The sequence below is a fragment of the Panthera tigris genome, chromosome D1 (assembly GCF_018350195.1).
Source record: "Panthera tigris isolate Pti1 chromosome D1, P.tigris_Pti1_mat1.1, whole genome shotgun sequence".
Taxonomy (NCBI): Eukaryota; Metazoa; Chordata; class Mammalia; order Carnivora; family Felidae; genus Panthera; species Panthera tigris.
In genome coordinates, this window is record NC_056669.1 from 103,876,605 (window position 1) to 103,885,810 (window position 9,206).

A 9,206-nucleotide genomic window follows, 5' to 3' on the forward strand; every position below is an offset into this window, starting at 1 on the left:
CAGACGTGGGGCTCGAACTCACGGACCGCGAGATCGTGACCTGAGCCGAAGTCGGACGCTCAACCAACCAAGCCACCCAGGTGCCCCAAAGAGTTGATTTTCAAATATTACCTTATACCTACAGTTCCTAAGACCCTGGGGGAAAAATGAGCTGACTGTTCACAAGTACACTTTCATTTGCTAGATTAAATTTCCCACTTACGGATGATGGCAGGTGAGAGGGATCTGAGTGGGTGAGAAGGTAATCACCAGTGGAATGTCGGTGAGGCAATGCTCACCACTCCTAGGCTTGGCTCCTCAAATCCCCTGTATTTTTCTCATAATCTCTCTTCCCTCCTGTACTGGCCAGATGCAGAGAATCCAGGACCCAGAAGATGCTAAGATGTATGGAGAACTGACCCAGTTCATAAATAACTGCATACATTAAATCCATTGCTGAACATTCAGTTGGCTTGTGACCTAAAAAAGAAAACTTTTATGGTACTAGGCCAAGGAAAGCATGGAATTATTTGTCAGAGAGGTTAGCCTCCTCAGAGTAATAGAACTGCTAAGACAAAAAACCTTGTTCAAAATGGTTAACAGCCTTACCTTTTCCCCCTTGTATTAGCTATTGATGTGTGACACATTAACAGACATGCAGCTTCTTAAAACAGCACAAGTTTATTATCTCTGTTTCTGTGTGTCAGAAGTCCTAAACAGCCTGGTTAGATTATTTGCTCAGAGCGTCACTTGGCTAAAATTCGAGTACTGGCCAGGTTTGTGGTCCTGAGGAGTGCAGTCCTCTTCCAAGTTGGAAGACTTCGTATTGGAAGAACACAGCTCCTCACATCTGAGGTCAGAGGACCCTGCTTCCTGACTGAATGCCACCTGGGGGCTTCTCTCTGCTCCTAGAAGCCACTTCCATTTCTTCTCATGTGGCTCTCTCCATCTTCAACACAACCATGACTTGTCAAATCCTTCTCAAACTTCTCCTGCTTCTAGTTCTAAGGGGTCCCAGGATTACATGGGACCCACTCAGATAATCTAGGATGATCTCCCTATTTAAAAGTAAACACAGTAAAATTCCTTTTGCCATTCAAGGTAACCTATTTTTGGGTGTGATATCCTGTCACATTCACAGTCCTGGGAATTAGGGCATGGAATTTTCTTGGGTGCCACAATTCTTCTGATCACATCCCTGATGCACAATAAAGAAAGAAGATTCAATATATCTTGATGCATTATTTTTCCTTTTGCTACATGAACTTGACTTGTCACACACGCAACCAAAGCAGTCATTTTCTAGGGTTCCAATAACCACAGTTCTATATTCACATGATTTTAAAGATAACTAGTCATATGACATTATCTTGAGTAACAAGTAGCTCCACGTGGAACTCTAAACGCCTCTAATTCAGCCACACACCAGACAAATACCATTTTATATGAATGCCTTTATGTGAAGAAAGTGAAGAAGCACGGATCTCCTCATTGTGGGAGATCAGAATTTAACTCCCTTTCCTCTTTCCAACCCCCAACATGATGACACAAATAAATGTTCCCCATCCTCCATTCTCTCTATAAACTCATAGTTTAGGCAGAGAGACATGTGTTTTCTAATCTCTTTATATATGCCACCAGAACTGAGCCACTTAATAAACTATTCTTTCTCTTGCAGTGTTTTTTCCTCTGGAATGGTGTTTTTCTTTACTTGCTTGCTTGCTTTTTCTTGTTTCTTTCCTTTTCAACTTCAAACTCTCCAGCTTTCTAAATTTCTTAACACATTGATTCATATCACAAATCATATCCATTTTTTCATTTTGAAGGAGTTTCTCCTGAAGAAACTTCTCCTGGAGAAGCCTACCCACCTTCTATTGCTGGTACACAGCTGTCACCCCCAAATCTCTTTTCCATTATCCCTGGATTTTTTCCACAGCCTTTTTTTAAATTTCACTGATTTCTCACTTATCCTCCCTTGTTATGAAAAATAAAACAAAAGAAAGTACAGTAGACTTTTGCATCCTTTTGCCACATATGGGTATAACACATTTATTGATTTAAAATTTTTTTATTTGAGTATAGTCGATACACCATGTTACATTACCTTCAGGCATACAACATAGTGATTCAACTTCTCTGTATGTTACACTGTGCTCCCCACAAGTACAGCTAACATCTGTCACCACACAACACCATTACAGCATCACTGACTATGTTCCTTATGCTGTGCCTTCTATTCCCGTGACTTACTCATGCCATAACTGAAAGCCTATATCTCTCACTCCCTTTCACTCATTTCCCATCCCCCTCTCCCTCTTCCTTTTGGCAACCATCAGTTTGTTCTCTGTATTTATGGGTCTGATTCTGCTTCGTATTTGTTCATACATTTCTTTTGTATTTTAGATTCCATATATGAGTGAAATTGTATGGTATTTGTCTTTCTCACTCTTGTTTCACTTGGCATAATTAGACCTTCTAGGTCCATCCATGTTGTTGCAAATGGAAAGATCTCATCTCACTTTTTATGGCTTCATAATGTGTGTGTGTGTGTGTGTGTGTGTGTGTGTGTGTACACATACACCATATCTTCTTTACCCATTTATCTATCTATGGATCCTTAGGTCACTTCCATATCTAGGCTCAATGTAATCCCTATCAAAATACCAACAGCACCTTTCGTAGAAGTAGAACAAATAATACTAAAATTTGTATGGAACCGTAAGAGACCGTGAGTAGACAAAGCAATCATGAGAAAGAAGAACAAAGCTTGGAGGTATCACAATCCTAAATTTCAAGATACACTACAAAGCTGTAGTAATCAGACAGTATGGTACTGGCACAAAAACAGACACATAAGAGACTCTTAAAAACTGAGAACAAACTGAGGGTTGACGGGGGGTGGGAGGGGGGGGTGGGTGATGGGCATTGAGGAGGGCACCTGTTGGGATGAGCACTGGGTGTTGTATGGAAACCAATTTGACAATAAATTCATATTAAAAAAACCAGACACATAGATCAATAGAACAGAATACAGAACCCAGAAATAAACCCACACTTACATGGCCAATTAATCTTTGACAAAAGAGGTGAGAATATACAAAGGGGAAAAGACAGTCTCTTCAACAAACGATGTTGGGAAAACTGGACACTATACATAAGAATGAAGTCAACCACTTTCTGACACCATACACAAAAATAAACCCAAAACAGACTAAATGCCTAAATTGAGACCTAAAACTATAAAAATCCTGGAGGAGAACACGGGTAGTAATTTCACTGACATTGGTCACAGAAACATTTTTCTAGATACATCTCCTAAGGCAAGGGAAATGAAAACAAAACAAAATAAAGCAAAAACTACTGGGACTACCTCAAAGTGAAAAGCTTTTGCACAGCAAAGGAAACCATCAACAGAATAGAAAGGCAACTGGCTGAAGGGGAGAAGATATTTGCAAATGATATATCTGACACAGGGTTAATACCTGAAATATGTAAAGAATTTATAGAAGTCAATGCCAAAAAGCCCCAAACAATCTGATTTTTAAAAATGGGCAGAAGACCTGAAGAGACATTTTACCAAAGAAAACATACAGATGACCAACAGACGCAGGAGAAGATGCTCAACATCTCTAATCACCAGGGAAATGCAAATCAAATACACAGTGAGGTATCATCTTACACATGTCAGAATGGCTAAAATAAAAAAGACAAGAAATAACAAGTGTTGGCAAGGATGTGGAGAAAAAGGAATGCTTGTGCCCTGTTGGTGGGAATGTAAACTGGTACGGCCACTGTGGAAGAGTATGGAGGTCCCTTAAAAAAATAAAAATGGAAATACCATATGCTCTAGTAATCCCACTACTTGTTATTTAGCCAAAGAAAACAAGAACACTAATTTGAAAAGATATATGCACTCACACGCATATCACAGCATTATTTACAACAGCCAAGATATGGAAGCACATTGATTTTAATGTTCCTAAGAACTGTGTTCTGGATCATTTTCTAACATAAAAATAAAAATTAATACCCACATATACTTTATTTTGGTACATACCTCAATAATATATATTTTTTTACTTTTCAAAGTCTGTGAAGTTTTTTTAACTTTACATTTTGAAGTATTTTTAGGCTCATTCAAAATTCTTTGAAGCTGCAAAGATAAGTATCTGATGTATCCCTTCACCTACCTTCCCCCATTGGTTATATCTTATATATCTGTAACACGATATCAAAACCAGGAAACTGACACTGGTACATTTACAGTGAATTAAAATTATTCAGTTTCTGACATCTTTTGTCATCCATTTGTGTGTGTGTGCATGTGTTTAGCTGTGTTTAGCTCCATACGATTTTATCCTATGTATATATTTCCGTAACCATCACAACAGTCAAGATACAGAACTGTTTCATACCCACAAAACAACTCCTTTTTGATTCCTCCTTGTATTATCACCTCACCACCAACCCTACCTCTGTCTCCTGGCAACCACTATTTTTCCTTCCCATTGCTTTGCTATTTCAAGAATGTTGCCTAAATAAAATTATACAATATTCAAGCTCTTGAGAGCTTTTTTTTTTCACTAGGCATAATTCTCTTGAGGCCCATTCATGTTGCTGTGTGTATCAGTAGTCTATGCTTTTTATAGCATTCCATTCATTGTATGCTCCTACCAGATTTTAAGCATTCATCGACTAAAGGACATTTGGTTGCTTCATGTAGTTTTGCATCATGAAGAAAGCTGTTAGAATCATTCCTGTACAGGTTTTTCTGTTAACGTGAAGTTTCATTTCTCTGGGATAAATGTCCAAGAGTGCAATTCCTGAGTTACAAAACCTGCCAAACTATTTTCCAAAGTGACTTTACAATTTTCACATTCCCATCAGCAACGTATGAGAGATCCAATTTCTCTGCATCCACACTAGCATTTGGTATTATCACTTTTCTATTTTAACTGTTCTAATGAGTTTGTAGTGATATATTATTGTGGCTTTAATTTACATCTTCCTTAATGGCTGATGAGTTCGAATACCCTTCCATGTCTCCAGTGGCCCTGTGAAGAAAAGCACATGGAAAGTAACATTTGGAAAATGTGTATGTCTGAAAATGTTTTAATTTAGATATCTTCAAAAGTTTGATGCGTTGTCTTGGCTATAAATTATAGATTAGAACAGCTTTTTCTTCTGAATGTTTAAGGCTTCACTGTCTCCTCAATTCTGCTATTACTGTTTGAAAAGTCCAAAGCCATTCTGGTTTCTAGTCCTTTAGGTGTGACTCAATTTTTTCCCCTCTTGGAATCTTAAAGGATGTTTTTGTTTGTACCAACTATACTGAAATTTATTCATGTGGGTCTATTTTCATCAATTCTGAGAATTTAATTGCAAAATTTTAAATGATTTTCTCCTGTTTTTCTCTTTTCTCTTTCTGTAACTGCTATTGAATGTCCTGAATTAGCCAGTTTATTGTTATTATTACTATTGTATTTTCTCTCTTTTATATTACCTTGCTCTTTTTTTCCCTACATTCTGGTTAATTTTCTCTACTACATCCCAATACTTTTACTGATATTTTCTTTTTGGCTATCAATTTTGTTTTCTTTCTTTTTTTTTTTCTTTTTTAAGGTTTATTATTTATTTATTTTTTTTTTTTTTTTGAGAGAGAGAGAGAGAGAGAGAGAGAGAGAGAAAGAGAGCGCATGAGAAAGCACATGCTAGCAGAGGAGGAGCAGAGAGAAAGAGGGTGAGAGAGAATCCCAAGAAGGCTCCACATTGTCAGTGCAGAGCCCAACATGGGGCTCAATCCCATGAACCCGTAAGGTCATGACCTGAGCCAAAACCGAGAATCGGTCGCTTAACCGACTAAGCCACCCAGACGTCCTTCATTTTCATTTTCAAGAGATCTATTTGTTCTCTATTTCCATTGTGTAGTGTCTCTTCCCATTTCATGGATGCAATATTTCTTCCTACATTTCTGAGTATATTAATGGATTTTTTTGTCAAGTTTTCTTCTCTTACACAGTCTCTGACCTTTTTTTCTTTCAGTTTCTGTATTTCACATTTCCTCTTATTTCTAGTAATTTTTCATTGTCTGCTCACATGATAGAGGGAAATATGAGAAAAGTTTACCTTTGAAAGGTTGGAACACACAGACAGTATTCACCATCTGTAAGCTTCTCTGTTAGATAGACTTACTGTATCACTGGTTTCAGAAACCCTACATTTCAGGGGCACCTGGGTGGCTCAGTTGTTGAGCGTCTGACTCTTGTTTTAGGTTCAGGTCATGATCCCAGGGTCTTGGGATGGAGCCCCGCATCCGGCTCCATGCTGAGCGTGAAGCCTGCTCGGGACACTCTCACACTCTCTCTCATGCTCTCTCTCTCTCTCTCTCTCCCCCTTCCTCCCTCCCTCCCTCTGCCACTCTTTCCTGCTTGCATCTCTCTCTAAAATAAATAAAAAATAAAATAAAGTAAAAGGAAAGAAACCCTACATTTCAGCATCTTTCTTACTTTCTGATTAGAGGCTTTATTTTTAGTTTCTGATATATTGTATGTTTTTACTTATATGATATTCTGGGAAATGATTTTGTTTGCCCCTTAGTCTCTGGTTAAAATAATCCCCTTCCCTCATATCCAATTACCCCTTCCGAGATATACCTGGGAGGGGCACTGGGTTTCATCAATCATTCATGGGATAAGATCTCTGTAATTGCAAGAGCAAGAGAAAACCAGAGGATCTGCAAACACCTAAGCAGGTGACATCTGGTCTCAATAGTTAGCTGCCACTGCCTAGAGTATGAATATGCATCTTCAAAAAGGGGAAGATTTTGCACCAGAGAGAAAGACAATAAATTTAAAGGCAAAGTTGAGCTTCAGCTACAGGAAGAGAGGGATAAGAGAAAGCACAGAGGGCCTTTCATGCAACTTTCCAGCACGGGAATTAGGGAAGCTGAGGGAAGAAGAGACTTGACCCCAGTAACTGTGAATCAGAGAAGGTCGGTCGCTTGGATCATTGCAACTTTCCTGGAAAAGCCAGCAGCAAGAGGCTTCAAATGAAGCTTGATTTGGGAACACTGAGGAATACAGGGGTATTATACATTATTCCATAAGCCACTTTAGAACGAGAGCATTTTTCATGGAAATTGTAGGTTTTAGCATATTGGAAAATGAAAAGAAATGGAAAGATATAGGAAGAAAGAAAAGCAGTGCACAAATTTATCTCATTCGTGTATCGAAGGGCCTAGATGCTTTATTATCAGGAGGGCTACAGCATTCCATGGCCACCCTGAAATGTAGAAACGAGGTAAAATAACTTCTGACATTTCTAAAGCTCCTATAGCTAAGCTCACAAAAATCCGTTGAACACTTATCTGATAAAGAGCCAGCCAAAATAAACTTTGGAAATACTACAAACACCAAGTAAAACAAAGCATTTAGCCACCATGATTAAAACAGCAATAATAATAAAAATAATGCTAACTGCTGCTATTTTTATAATTATAATTTGTTTAGCATCCACTACCTGCCAGATATTTTATAATTCACTCACAAAAGCCCTACAAGGTAACAATTTTTATTCTCATTTTTAGATAAAAGATGCAATATTTTAATAAATAGGTAACTTAATATGAATATGTAAGTTAATATATCACTTAGCCAAGACCTCATACCTAGTTAATAAAAAGCCTGGGAATTAATTCTAGGTTTTTATGTTCCAAGGATTGAGACTTCCAGAACTGCATCTCCAGAATTCGCTTGCATGAATTAAAGCATAATCAAAACTTCAGGTTATCTTTCTACCATTTTATGACTATTACAACATTGTGCCAATCATCATGCTGAGAGAGAGAGAGAGAGAGGGAAAGACTGAAAAAGGTTTCTAGGAAAGCTACAACATGAGTAATGGGGATGAAATGGTATTACAAAGTATACTGGAATAGAGTTTGCTTAACTGAGAGAACACTAACCCAATATCAAAGGATTTTCATAAAAGAAGATCACTATTAGGATTCCATGTTCTGAAAAACTGAATGCAAGAAAGTAAATTCAGAAAAAACTATAAGGGGATTGGTACTTTAGTATGTTCTAACTGGAAAGTGGCTAGAGGGCTGTCACATCAGGATTTTCAATTTAGGGAGACCTGATCTTATTAGGAAACACCAGGGGCACCTGGGTGGCTCAGTCAGTTAAGCATCTGACTCTTGATTTCAGCTCAGGTCATGATCTCACAGTTTGTGAGTTAGAGAGCCCTGCATCAGGCTGTGCGCTGACAGTGCGGAGCCTGCTTAGGATTCTCTCTCTCTCTCCCTCTCTCTCCCTCTCCCTCTCTCTCTCTCTCTCTGCCCCTCCCCTGTTCATGTTCTCCCCCCCCAAAATAAATAAATAAACTGTAAAAGAAAGAAAGAAAGAAAGAAAGAAAGAAGAAAGAAAGAAAGAAAGAAAGAAAGAAAGAAAGAAAAAGGAAAAAAGGAAACACCAGAGGATGACAAAGGAAAGTATATAAATGAATACAAATTTTTCTCCTCCCTTCATGCAGGTCCTTGCATTATGACAGTACAGATCTTCCCATGAAGAGACGGAGTCTGTTTTCTTATCCTTAAATATAGGCCATCTCTGCAGTTTGCTTAGGTCAATGAGAGATTAGCACACATGATTCTGCAAAAGTTTAGAAAACATTGTGAGTTAGAGAAGAACCAAGAGTCTGTCAACTGCCAGCTATGTGACTGAGGTCACACTAAATCATCTAGCTTTGGCCACCCCACCAATCGACCACAGATGCAGAGAAAACCTGGCTGGTAAGAGCTGAGCTTGACCAGACCAGTAGGAACACCCACATGACCCATGGAATTGTAAGCAAAATCAAATGGTGATTGTTCCACACCATTCAGTGTTGAAGGGGTTTGTTCACAGATAAAGCTAATAAAATCCGGTGGCAAAAACAAAGTGACAACCTAAACAGCCACTATATACTTCAAGAGGTGGATTATTGATTAATTCTAAGGGCCTGAGAGCTCTTGTCCCCTACCTCCTGAAGACAGAGAACTAGAATGAATGTTCCTAATACTCATTTATTTGGGAAGGAAAATGTCCTCACAGATCATCTAGCCCAGCCTGATCAATGTGAATATATGGAATCTGAAACTAAGAGAGAGCACATGACTTGTCCAAGGTCATGGTGAGGTTCTGACTGCACTACAACTACTGGGCAGGTCCTCTGACCCCCCGTCCTGG